Source organism: Mytilus trossulus, chromosome 7 (assembly GCF_036588685.1).
Source record: "Mytilus trossulus isolate FHL-02 chromosome 7, PNRI_Mtr1.1.1.hap1, whole genome shotgun sequence".
Classification (NCBI taxonomy): Eukaryota; Metazoa; Mollusca; class Bivalvia; order Mytilida; family Mytilidae; genus Mytilus; species Mytilus trossulus.
The window spans coordinates 20,887,200-20,901,083 of NC_086379.1; the positions used below are offsets into that span (position 1 = coordinate 20,887,200).

The 13,884-nt window shown below is 32.4% G+C and overlaps 1 protein-coding gene and 1 long non-coding RNA gene across 5 annotated transcripts in view; both read right to left on the bottom strand.

The window, feature by feature from the left end:
• The window catches only part of LOC134724773 (ankyrin repeat and fibronectin type-III domain-containing protein 1-like), a 196,959-nt gene that overhangs the window by 94,931 nt on the left and 88,144 nt on the right, over positions 1-13,884 (bottom strand). The window lies entirely within an intron of this gene.
• Positions 1,206-6,820, bottom strand: LOC134726888 (uncharacterized). Of its 2 annotated transcripts, none has more exons than XR_010108664.1 (4): positions 6,561-6,820; positions 3,727-3,808; positions 3,193-3,294; positions 1,206-1,614 (listed from the first exon to the last, which is right to left on the bottom strand). It is a non-coding gene; the product is annotated as an uncharacterized LOC134726888 (long non-coding RNA). The 2 variants fall into 2 exon arrangements; XR_010108665.1 differs by having other exon boundaries at positions 6,759-6,800.

The following is a 13,884-nucleotide window of genomic DNA, read 5'->3' on the forward strand; positions in this document are numbered from 1 at the left end:
CCAACCCCCTTTTGACACAATCAGTAACAAACTATCAAATTTTCCGTATTTTTGAAAAGTTTTCAGTAATCATTCATAAACATTCATTTACCAATAAAAATTACTGATAAGTGGTTGCAAAGTGATGTGCACGAAATTTGTCGTTAAACATGTTGTATGTAGTATGTATTCCATTCATTTATTGTTCAGATGTTCTCGACTCATACATTTTCGTTTTGTCAAGGAGAAGTAGAGAAAGGGGGAAAGCTACTTCATAAATGCAAGTTTGCCTCTTCAGAAGTCAGTTAGTTACTCAACAATAGGTTGATAACTCCCGAGAAACCGGAAGCATTACATTGGCGTTTTCTAAATACCGGACCAGGACGGAAAAGTAATGATAAAAATCCGTGTTTTACAAAATTGAACGGCGATGATTGGTAATCCGTAACTATTCGACTTTGACCGTAAAAGCGTAGTTTTTATCGCAACATCGGAAAAACTACGCAAAAATCGTAATGGTTGGCATCTATGTTGTTGATAGTTGTCTCATTGGCAATCATACCACATCTTCTTTTTTATATATATATTGAATATATTTAAACATTTTTTTTAATTTGTGACAAATTCACTTGTAACACTTTTTTTAAATGTACTATTTTTTTTGGAATTTTGTTTTTACAAAAACTTGGCTATGTATCATTTATTACTGTGGATTCATTCATTTTTTGAGGCACTAATTTTCATTGATAGAGGAAAATTTGCATATTCGTGGATATTCAATTTCGTGGTTTTGCCAAACTCTGCCTTACTATAATGATTCCTTGAGAAATTTTGTAATTCATTTTATATTTAAATTTGTGGTTAATCCCTGTACCCACGAATTCCCAAAAAATTAGTATCGAACAAATATTAATGAAATAATACCCTCATGAAAAAATAGTGTCTGAATTCTGTCTGACAGGTATTCTTAATTTTTCTTATTTTTTTCTGAATAATGTCTGAATAGCTAAAAATGTGTTCATTAATGCAAATGTCTGAATTTTTACTGGATTTCGGACTATTATGGAAAAATTCAGAATTTTCATTCGCACATTCAGACAGGAATCAGAAAACCATTCAGACAAAAATCAGAATAGCATTCAGACAAAAATCAGAATTATGTAAGAATGAATTAAGGCAATATTCAGAATGAATTCAGAAAAGTCTGAATTTAATCAGAAAGATTAAGAAATAATCAGACACATTCAAAAATATCCAGATAACATTCAGAAATATCCAGACAACATTCAGATGGATTCAGACAGATTCAGAAATATATTCAGAAAACATTCAGAATGTGGATATCCATACAAAACTTTGTAACTTATACAACAGATATTCCCCTAAAAACCTAAAAAGAAGTTCTTAAAGTTGAATGAAAATCAATGTGTAAGCACATTGATGATGGTCAAATACCCTTAGCCTCTATTCAATAATAAATAAAATCCAAATTTTCAGGAAGTTTGTAAATTAATAGTTTCAATAACATAAAATTCAAACTTTAAATTTTCAATTTAATTTTATTATCTGATATGGATCTGTGATTCCCTGGTCTGTTCTTTTTCTGTCTCTCGAGGTCTCCATCTCTCTTGTGACCTGAGTAAATAAAAAAACAAGCTAATAAAAGAACAGAACTTCAATGTCTCTTGTGTTGCATTTTTCTTGTCTGCCCAGGGACAATAACTAAAATTCCACAAATTCTTGTTTGAAACTGTTACTAAATCACTATGATATTTCTTCCCATTTCCCTAAATCCAACCCTTGACATTGATGATGTGAGCCATTGGTATACATTTTATAAAAATCTGGCATGAATTGCCACATGACATGTATGAGTGCTATTTTTCTGTATTTAATTAACATTAGAAAAACAAAACATTCTTTGAATGGAACTTTGCCATTAACAAATACACAACTTCCTAGTATCAAGAAAATTTTAATTAATTTTTAATTATAAATGGTCATATATCTATGCAATTCTTCAATCCCATATGCAATACATGTATTTTATCAAGTACTTGGGAACCAATTTTTGGGACAAATTCAGTTGACTTTTAAAATCTTTGACCTTGACCTCATAATTAGTTGTTAGGAATCCTTAAGGAATCTATAATCAAATGAATATCATGCTGATTTTTGGTTTATTTATAGTTTAATGTATTAGTTTTAATGAATATGCAATTAAAGAACCTTAGTGATTTCGCTCACATACCCCACATCCCCACATCCCCACATTTTCATTGGAGAAATAAAATAAGTGCAAGAATAAAAAATTATATAAAAAAATTGAATTATAATTTCCTTATATGTCCTTATTACCGTATCTACAAAGTTTCATGAAATTCTGTCGTGTGGTTTCAGAGGAGTTGCAATGACAAACTGTTGCAGTAGTACATTGAAGCAAATAAGTTCAAAGGGGCGTAACTCCTATAGAAAAAATTGAATCACAATTTCTGGTCAATATGCACAACTACATAGTATTTCTTTATTATTATCCACAGTTTCATGAAATTCTGTCGTGTGGTTTCAGAGGAGTTGCAATGACATACTGTTGCAGAAGTATATTAAGCAAATAAGTTCAAAGGGGCGTAACTCCTAGAAAAAAAATTGAATCATAATTTCATGATGTATGTCCTTATTATCTACAAAGTTTCATGAAATTCTGTTGTGTGGTTTCAGAGGAGTTACGATGACAAACTGTTGCAGTAGTACTAGTACATTAAAGAAAATTAGTTCAAAGGGGCATAACTCCTAGAAAAAGAATTTATAATTTCCTGTTGATATGCACAACTGCATTATATGTCCTTATTATCTAAAAAGGTTTTATGAAATTTTGTTGTGTGGTTTGAGAGAAGTTGCGATGACAAGAAACGGGACTGATGAACTGACGGATGGACAGACCGACAGACAGATAGACTGAGACGGGTCAAAAACATTATATCCTCTGCAACTTCGTTAGTTGCTTGCTGTATAATTGATGTAGGAATTCATTATTTCAAATGTATGTGTCAGCGTCATAAATTAATTTAAGGTATTGGCTGTATGGTGACCATTAGCTATCATTGTTCTCATCTACATTTGTACTGCATTCATATAGTAGATAGTTGTCTCATTGGAAGACATTCCACACTTACAGCTTATTTTTAGGCTATTAAAACTAAAGCATGTACATACCAGATTCAATTGATTTTGCACCATTTTTCTTTTTAATAGTTCTGTTCAAAAACATGTACATTAAGTCGTAAGTCTCTTTCACTGACATCTGTGGAACCAATTCTAAAAAGTTAAATTAAAATATTAGTATCAATACTGACACCTAAATTTATGAACTCGTATAAAATATTCAACAGTTGTCTTAAAGTGAAATTCAAAAAGAGCCATCAGAAAAGACTTATCAAAATTTGATGGGTTGTGGTTTTTTTTTAAGAAAGATATTGGAAATACAATCAACTAAAAGTTTTATCAGTGTTGATTTAAAACAAAAAGTGTCTTTCAACCCTTTCACTTAGAACAGAACAGCCCTTACTGTGATTTTAAATAGATTAATGCATAAGTAACATGTGCAACAACGGCAATATATATAAACCGAAGGTAAGAATATCTAAGTGAAGTACATTGTATTTGCCACTGGATGTAAAGCAAAAAAGTAAATATTTGTATATTCTTATAAATTGAAAGGTTGCTGTGTCTCATCTCTGACATTCTTACCTCAAAACAATTGGTACTTTTCCACATTATCATAAACACAATGATGCAGATCCTCTTTCATCCAACTTCAAATGGCTCAGTCCTTAAAAAAGAAGAGAATATTGTTTTTTATTGGTACATTGTATAAAAATTGATTTTGTTATAAGTCAATTAAAACCATACTAAATATTATTTTCAACACATGCACATTTAACTGTTCAATTAAATTTAAAAAAAAAAAAAGTAATGGTAGGTACATGTAGGTATTGATTTAATAGCCTACTATATTCTATTGTACCTGTACCAAGTCAGGAGCCTGTAATTGAGTGGTTCTTGTGTTTTGCTGTTTGTTATATTTGTTTTTCTTTTAATGTTTTGCATAGTTTGTTAAAATATTGTGTCATAACACCACTTTCCTGTTTGGTGCACACAAATTTAGTTCAATTCCTCCACATTCTATATGTGCCTGTCCAAAGTCAGAAGCCTGTAGTTGAGAGTGGTTCAGGTTGTTGTTGTTTCGTGTACTGTCAATTATGTCTTGTTTCGTTTACTGTTTTGTAATAAATTGGACTTTAAATTTTTTAAATTGAATCTTTTCATATTGTAAATGTTCTTGTCAGGATTGTCAAGACCAATTATTGCTATAATACATGGTATAGGTTTCATAGGCGGATCCCTGGGCCCTAGTTTTTAGTGGCTTTGAACTAGCTGTCCGTAACTTTAAGTACTCTCAGAACTGTACTTAGTATCTTTTTGTTTGGATATACAAGTACCCCAGCCACGTCCACTCTGTTTTTGCTACCGGTAGTTGTATTTTATTTGTATCCATCTGATGAGTTTAGCAACTGTTTAACACATTTTTATAGTTTATTCTTTTGTGTAGTTACACAACTGTCCCAGGTTTAGGGGGAGGGGAATTCCTGCTATAAATGTGTTTAACCCTACCACATTCTGTATGTATGTGCCTTTCCGGAGTCCGGAGCCTTTAATTCAGTGGTTGTTGTTTGTTGATGCTTAACATATTTGTTTTTCCTTCTTTTTTTTTGTACATAAATTCTTATTTGAGTTGTTTTACATTTGTCATTTTGGGGCATTTTATAGTCGTCTATTTGGTACGGGTGTTGCTCATTGTTGAAGGCCATACAGTGACCTAAAATTGTTAATGTCTGTGTCATTTGGTCACTTGTGGAGAGTTGTCTCATTGCATATCATACCACATTTTCTTATTTGTATACAGCTTATGGCTATTCCTGGGTGACCCAAGAATCTGTCTCTCATGAACTATTGGTATCATACAACTATCACTTTTCTATTGTGGTGTCAGATGTTTTGTATTATGACTTCAAAACTTTACGGGAACCACTGTGATGTCTACAAATAGTGATAAGGTGTATATTGGTAATTGTAATAAGTTCTGTAAAGTCAGAAATTATTTCATGCATTTATTGATTAAGATATTGTCATTTCAAAATAAAGTGTGATTCCATAGTGGACTATACATTATGGGCTTTTCTCATTGTTGAAGGCTGTACAGTAACCTATTAATATTATTGTTAATTTCTGTCCATTTTGGTCTCTTTTGAAGAGTTGTTTCATTGGCAATCATACCAGATCTTCTTTTTTTTATACTGTCAGACGTCATAATTATTTGACTATGTTTACCCTATTCTCGTAGTCCAAATAATTATGACGTCTTGAAAGGCTATTATATTTTTTTTCCTTGACAACAAAAAATATAATAGCCTTTCAAGATGTCATAATTATTTGGACTATGTTTACCCATATAATTTATAATTACATGTTCATTGTTGTTTTTAATTTTGCATAGTATAATCTGACTATAAGGAAACGACCATTTGATATTCTGTCACAGGAGGAGGCACGATTAATTTTGGAATATGTATTTTGTGATTCCTGATTGTTTTATTTTTTAGTTGTTTAAAAAGATAGTTGTAATTATTACATTGGTTGCAATAAATTACATTGATTTCCCAGTTAAATAAAAACCGATAATTTCACATGTGAAATAAACGTGGTTATTTCACTCTCTGACGTCATACAACAATAGGCGTTGTCAGGACGTCGATAACGTCGGATCAAAACAAATTGTGAATGCGTAGTAAAAACATATAGTTCCTTACATTTTCTACATTAATTTCATAAAAAAAAACATTAGCCAATGTAATAAAAAGTATAACTAATCGCCGTATTTGAATATCAAAAATAAGACAACTTGTGACCGAACGCCGCTATGGATTAAACTCGTGCTACGCACTTGTTTAATCCATGTGTCGTTCGGTCACACGTTGTCTTATTTTTTATATTCAAATACGGCGATTAGTTATACTATAAATATCCTTTATTTTGGTGTGTAAAGTAATTTTTCATTCTGATATCTTTAAAGGCAAGGCTAGTCCAAATAATTATGACGTCTGGCAAGGCTATTTTATCTTTTTTCTGGGACGACATTAGTCCAAATAATAACGGTATAACATCTGGCAAGATTATTTTAATTTTTTTCTGGGACGCAGTCGTAAGAAGGTGTCCCCGAATTTTTTTTAAAAAGCCTTGCCAGACGTCATAATTATTTGGACTAGGACGATGTCATAGGCAGGCATTGGGCCGGGCCAGATGTTATAATTATTTGGATGATGGCAAGGCTATTTTATGTTTTTCTGTGACGCCGTCGTAGGAAGGTACCCCCCCCCCCCCCCCAAAAAAAAAATAGCCTTGCCAGACGCAGGACATAGGGCAGGACAAGATTATTCAATTTTCAAATCCCCTGCCCCACCCACAATATTAAATGGCCGTTTCCAAATTAAAAAATTAGCATTGAAATGGACACATATTCATACCCCATGATCGTTATTGGCACTGATTTTTGTATAGCCTGTAACTGTTGTCACTTGCAGTTGTGGATATTTGTCTTGTATGTGCGTTTGGATTTACACTGACAGTTTACAAGTTGTCAATTTCCTGGGCAAGTTGAAAACCATCTTCTGAATGGCAGACGTCATTTTTTCCTTTATATCAAGCTGTTATACAATACATACAAAGGTTCTCGTTGTTATCTTTAAAATATCTGTCCTGCAGCGTTCAAACGTTGTCTGCGTCACACGATCTAGATCTAACATGAAAACCAACTCCGGATCATTTTCCGGATTATAGACGATTACGTTCACCGATTACCATGAAATCGCACGCCGAGAATAAATATATCGTACAAGGAAATTTTTACTTTATTTCTGAAACTAATATAACACACGTGCTATAGTTGTCCCAGCGGTCTTGTATGATTAATTTATGGAGGTTTTCAACCACTATAAATATCCGTCTACTGATATGGAATAATTTATAGGGAGCCTAATTTATAAACGGACGTTATATATGCCCCCTTATATACGTTTATAGTGTATTTTATGGAACGCCACGACTGCCTTATGTTAATAATCAGCATTATACGCAGTGTTCACAGCATTATATGAAGTGATCACAGCATTATATGTAGTGCTCACAACATTATATGAAGTGATCACAGCATTATATGCAGTGCTCACAGCATTATATGCAGTGTTCACAACATTATATGAAGTGCTCACAACATTATATTAAGTGCTCACAACATTATATTAAGTGCTCACAACATTATATTAAGTGCTCACAACATTATATTAAGTGCTCACAACATTATATTAAGTGTTCACAACATTATACGTTTTTTGTTGTATGATGAGATTGATGTATGATGAGATTTATGAATGATGAGATCATTCGGTAAGCTTCGTTTTTTAGCGGAAATTACCGAAAACATAATTGGTAAATTACGGTAAATTAATGCCCAGCAAACAAATTTAAACAGTTATTATTATATATGTGATCATTAAGGCAGTATACAATATTTAAAACGGATTGAAATAAGTAAATTAAGAAGTATGATCAATTTAACCCAAGTTTATTCCACACCATGCAGGGCATTTTAAACTTATTTTGAGGATTAGTTTCACCATATTCACAACTTAATATGTATATATATTTACTAGAACACATCCGTGATATCGCGGGTCTGTGACTGAATTAAAGAATATAACTATGCGTAAGCCTTATTTTAGTATTGGTATTGTCATCTGATAAAGTCATGCCGATTATAAGATGAAGTTTTCTCTGCTTTTAACATCTTTCTGTTTGAACCCGTCGACCTGGAACTTGTCAATTTAATATTGGTATTATTGATTTTGTTTGGAAAACAAAAGTCTCTGGAAAGGAGTATTTTTTAATCAACAGGTTTGTCCTTTATGAGTTATGAATAAAATTGAATCTTTCATTCGCTGTTTTACGTCTAACAAATTGAAAACTGTACATGCTGTACCTATACGCCTTATTTTAAGTCCAGATTTTTATTATTCGTATTGCCATCTTAGAAAGTCATACTGATTAAAGTACTACAATCGGGAACAATGTTACAATGATTGAATTAAGTAGTTTCAACCCTGTGATTACGACCCGTGTATATAGCAAAATCTTAAATACAGCGTTTCGTGGTACTCCTGTCAGATGCGGAACGTACAGATAATGTAATACTTAACAGGTGAATATATTATTGGTATCGATTCGACCCGGAACTTCTTAATTATTGGCAATATTAATTATGTGGAAAACAAAAGGGTCTGGAGTGATGTTATTTTTAATCAACAGCATGGTACTATATTAGTTATATATACTCTCAGATCAGTACTTATAGTGTCTTTTTATTGTTGGGATATACAAGTACCCGCCCACATGCACGTTCACTCTATTTTCTTGTTAGATCATATGTATTTATATTTGTACCCATCTAATGAGTTAATATAAAAAAAGAAGATGTGGTATGATTGCCAATGAGACAACTATCCACAAAATACCAAAATGAAACAAACATTAACAACTATAGGTCACCGTACGGCCTTCAACAATGAGCAAAGCCCATACCGCATAGTCAGCTATAAAAGGCCCCGATACGACCATGTAAAACAATTCAAACGAGAAAACTAACAAGCCTTTTACAACTGATTTTCATAGTTCGTTCTTATGTTGTTCTGTTACGCCACTGTCCCAGGTTAGAGAGAGGATACCAACATCCCGCTAACATGTTAAAACCCGCCACATTTTGCATATATGTGGCCGTCCCAAGTCAGGAGGAGCCTTTATTTCAGTGGTTGTCGTTTGTTAATTAATGTGTTATATACATGTTAGTTTTTCTATCGTTTGTTTGTACATAAATTAGGAATATTTTTCGTTTATCATTTCAGGGCCTTCTATAGCTGACTATCCGGTATGGCTTTCCTCATTGTTGAAGGTCGTACTGTGGCCGTTTAGCTGTGTAAAATTTCTGTGATGTCATTTTGTCTCTTGTGGAAAGTTGTTTCATTGGCAAGCATACCACTTTTATATATATATGTACCGTGCAAACTGACGTAGTAAACGTTTTATTCATCACCACAAACTCAATTTTCATAAGAGATGATAACTTTAAATGAAAATGTTAAACAGGGTCTTGAAAAGGTAAATTTTTCTATGAAAGTTTAAATTTCTATATAAGACTGCTGATCCTATTTAGAAGACAATCTTAGTATTTGCCGTGCTAAAAAGCTTGTAAAAAAATGGAATAATTGATGTAAAGTTATGTTTAACACCTACAGTGAAATGCTTTAAACTGCATTTTCCATATCTGTTAGATACTTATTCATGTAAAAATGCCAAATTCTGAAAATCGATGCCAAAAATGACTCTATCATGACATATATAAGCTAGCGTAATATGGCACCTATGTGTTATAGAAAGCTGACTGTTTTATTTTAAATGTAATTAAGCTTTTTAAAACTGAGTACGGACTATAAAGTGGCACCTTGCTAAATTTCTTCAGTAGGAAATGAACTCGAGAATATATCATACAAATTTTCCTACGATATTTCATTAAATAAACTTTTTATTATTTAACTTACATTTTGCAATTCGTATTTCTTACGACGAACAGAACTACTTCAATCATTCACCTCTCAGTTTCATCTTTTCCTTACTTATTTCAATCAGTTTTAATAGTGTATGCTACCTTATGATAACATGATTTTAATACCTTTTTAAATTTGTTTGCTGGGCTTTACCGTAATTTACCAATTATGGATTCGGTAATTTCCGCTAAAAAACGAAGTTTACCGAATGATCTCATCATTCATAAATCTCATCATACATCAATCTCATCATACAACAAAAAACGTATAATGTTGTGAACACTTAATATAATGTTGTGAGCACTTAATATAATGTTGTGAGCACTTAATATAATGTTGTGAACACTGCATATAATGCTGTGAGCACTGCATATAATGCTGTGATCACTTCATATAATGTTGTGAGCACTACATATAATGCTGTGATCACTTCATATAATGCTGTGAACACTGCGTATAATGCTGATTATTAACATAAGGCAGTCGTGGCGTTCCATAGTATTTACTGGAACTATTATACTAACTGTTATTGTAATAGTCATAGGTTTTTACCACAGACGTATTTTTACGTAGCAAGTTAAACAAACGGACAAAAAAACGGGGGGTCTCACTAATTAGCGACAACAAGCGTCAAGAAGCGACAACAAGCGTCAACAAGCGACAAGAAGCGACAACAAGAATTATTTTAGCGACAACAAGCGACAAGAAGACTATTTAGCGACAAGAAAACATTTTTTTTTTTTATTAAATATAAAGAAATTTGTATGTAATGTTTCTTTGTATTTCACAATTTGTATCAATATTTTCAGGACAATGATGCACAAATAATTCATTTTACGAGCTTAATATATATTGCACGAAAAGAGTTTTGAAAAAAAAATTATAAGATAAATAATATGTTCTAAAATACAAGGAAAAGTAATCTCAAAATACAATAAATAAACGTAATACTGGCTGTTATACATAATAGATGATAAAATAAATATGTAAATAATGTTTAATTTTTTCTATCAATTTTAACTTTCTTGTCGCTAAAATTATTTTCTTTTGCATATTCTTTTAATTTTATTGCAATAATTAATTTTAATTAAAAAAAATATGTTTTCTTGTCGCTAAATAGTTTCTTGTCGCTTGTTGTCGCTAAAATCATTCTTGTTGTCGCTCGTTGACGCTTGTTGTCGCTAAAATTCTTGTTGTCGCTAATTAGCGAGACCGAAAACGGGATTTTTAGGGCTGCATTTGTCATAAAAACAATTAACCTACAAACCGACTCGCTGCGAGAAAAACGTCACGAACTTTAAATCTGGTCGGGTAAAAAATCGTTAGTATACTGTGACTGTCCCTGTGAGAACTGGTCGTATTCTTATATACTCCACTTTGTAATAATGGCAACTTTTAACAATGTAATTATATTTTCCCTACAGGAGCCTCAACGATAATTGATTCCTGTCAATCAAGTAAGCAGTTAACCCGATATCTTAATGTCTCACCAATCTAACCTGGTGCAGTCGACACGCTTTGGTACTTCGATGTCAGTTATCTATTTCGTAAGCGATGTCAAGTTCCAACGCTCAATTAAGCAGCAGATTGTATAGTTAATGCAATACACAAATCATTTAAAAAAACGCCATTGGCTGTTACAGCAGAAGGTCACCAACAGGTCTTCAATGCAGCGAGAAATTCCCGCACCTGGAGGCGTCCTTCAACTGGCCCCTAAACAAATATATACTAGTTCAGTGATAATAAACGCCATACTAATTACCTTTTTAAAACGGAATTGACCTTTACTTAGTAGATCAATGATTTTATCTTTCATCTACATCTACGGCACTGGAAAAAGGTACTTTGTTGGAATTTTTAAACTTGTCAGTGAAAAAAAACCCAGTGAATAACGGGCGATCAGAATCTGATGAAAACTGGTTTTTCACCCAAACTTTAACTGATATTTGTTGAATTTATTGAAAACAGAACATTGCTGTTGAAAGCAGTGCCGAAATTTTCTTTAAAAAAGAAATACGACATTGGAATGAAATCACTGAAACTTGGCTTAATCTTTTTTTTCACATTCCCGTAATTTTTCCAATAAAAAACTATCATTTCATGTTCAGGGGGAGGGTTGGGATGTAATCAGTTACAAAAAAAGTCGAGAAAAACAGGCAGGACGATTTTTTTTATAAAAAGGTCAGGATAAGAAAATGGCAGGACTGATCACTGATAAGAGCGAATATATAAGAACGCATGCAGGAAAGAGATATTACAACACGTGAAATAAAATACAGGACAACATGTTTCATCCTAGCCTAGCTCCCGTATAAATCAAATGGTAACTCCCCGGCGAAGTCGGGACGTATGGCAAACAACATTGCACATTTACTCTGGCTGCAGCAAAAGTGTGAGACACACATAGAAACCATTTACTTTTTTAAATATAAAAAAACCATGCAGACATCAGTATTTAATTTTTATTAACACTCGACAACGAATATTCCATATTTTCTTTTTTCCTCTTGTCTGTAATCGTCCGAACACATTCTTCACGCTAAGCTTTTCTTTTGTTGGACAGCATCTGTTTTGAACTCGAAAGAGCATCAACATAATGGGGGTCTATAGTGGCTCTCAGGCCATATATACTGTGCAGTTTTCAATGGGTAATTATCAATTAGATCAGATCCGAATTTTCATGATAAATACGATAATCTGAGGACTAGTATGTTCTTCGTGATAACTAAGACACATCTTCCTATATCTATAATTGCTGAGAACGAAATTTCTCTTTGTCTAATTTACAAAATGACATCCCTTTTGTTCAGTTATCGTTGATATTTTTACACATTGCAAATTTCGTTATACACGGCAATACAGAAAAGATTTATTTCTTACAGTTTTGTCTCTCCTTGAAGAAACCGAAAATCGAGACATATGTACATGTATATGCTGTTTCCAGCATCAGAGGGTGGCTTTGAACATCGAATTACAAGTTAATTTGTGACTGAATCTTGCTTAGTTAACATGTATTAGTTTGATAAGGCCTGAGTTAAAGGGGAACCACTGGTGTTAGTCAATGTTATTTGGTATGCATTTAAACTAGCATTGGTGCATCTCATTTCCATGAAAATTATTTGATCCTGCACCAACTGCCATGGCCTATTGACTTTAAAACGTTTGCTAAGTCTTCATGTATTAGTTTGTGATTAGGTCACTTTATGGGGAACCCCTAGTTGAACTAGCATAGTACATACATCCTCATTTCCATCGAGATTAATTGACCCTACCCCCTCAGTCATGGTCTGAAGATTTTGAAACTTTTGCTTAGTTTACAACTGAATTAGTTTGTGATAAGGTTAATTAATACATTGGGAACATATTGTGATATGTAAATGATATTTGGTATGCAGTTTAACTGGTATTGCTACATCTCATTTCCATGGAGATAATCTGACCCTGCTCAATCTGTCATTGTCTATTGATAATTGGTATGCATATGGCAAATTTTCATTTTCATGGAGATTGTTCAGCCCATAATACCTTCAGTCATGGTTCATTGACTTTGAATATTTTGCATTACTTACATGTAAAACTTTAACTATTTTGATTTCAAAATTTACATTTTAGTGTCAGCATAACAAAAAAAATTGGTCATCTCTGTGTAAACAATTTATTAAACATAGTTCTGACACACTTAGAAAAATTAAGACATTTTTCAGAAATTCTGAATTTGTCTGAATCATACTCTTACTGATACATACAGATTTTTAATTCGTCTTACATTCTTGGATATATTTCTGACAATTTCAGAACAATTCAGACACTTTCAGAAGTTCTTAATTTGTCTGAATAAAATTCTTAATGATTCAGAAATATTCAGCAAAAATTCAGAATTGTCAGTATCAATTCAGAATAGAAATATCAGGATTCAGAAAAATTCAGACATCATTTATCATGTAAGAAAATTTCAGAAATAATTCAGACATTTTCAGACACATTCAGACAATATTCAGAAAAAAAAAATCATGAAGGTTAAGTTACAATATTCTAGAAAACTTTTTATCTGTTTTAAGAAGACAAATATTGGAGTAATGACAGATACTGCTGTGAGAAATATTATATGCACAAATTACCCAAGATACTGTAAAATATCATCTGTCATACTATCAAGTTTTCAAATGAATTATTATATTGAAAGTTGAGCTGAAAA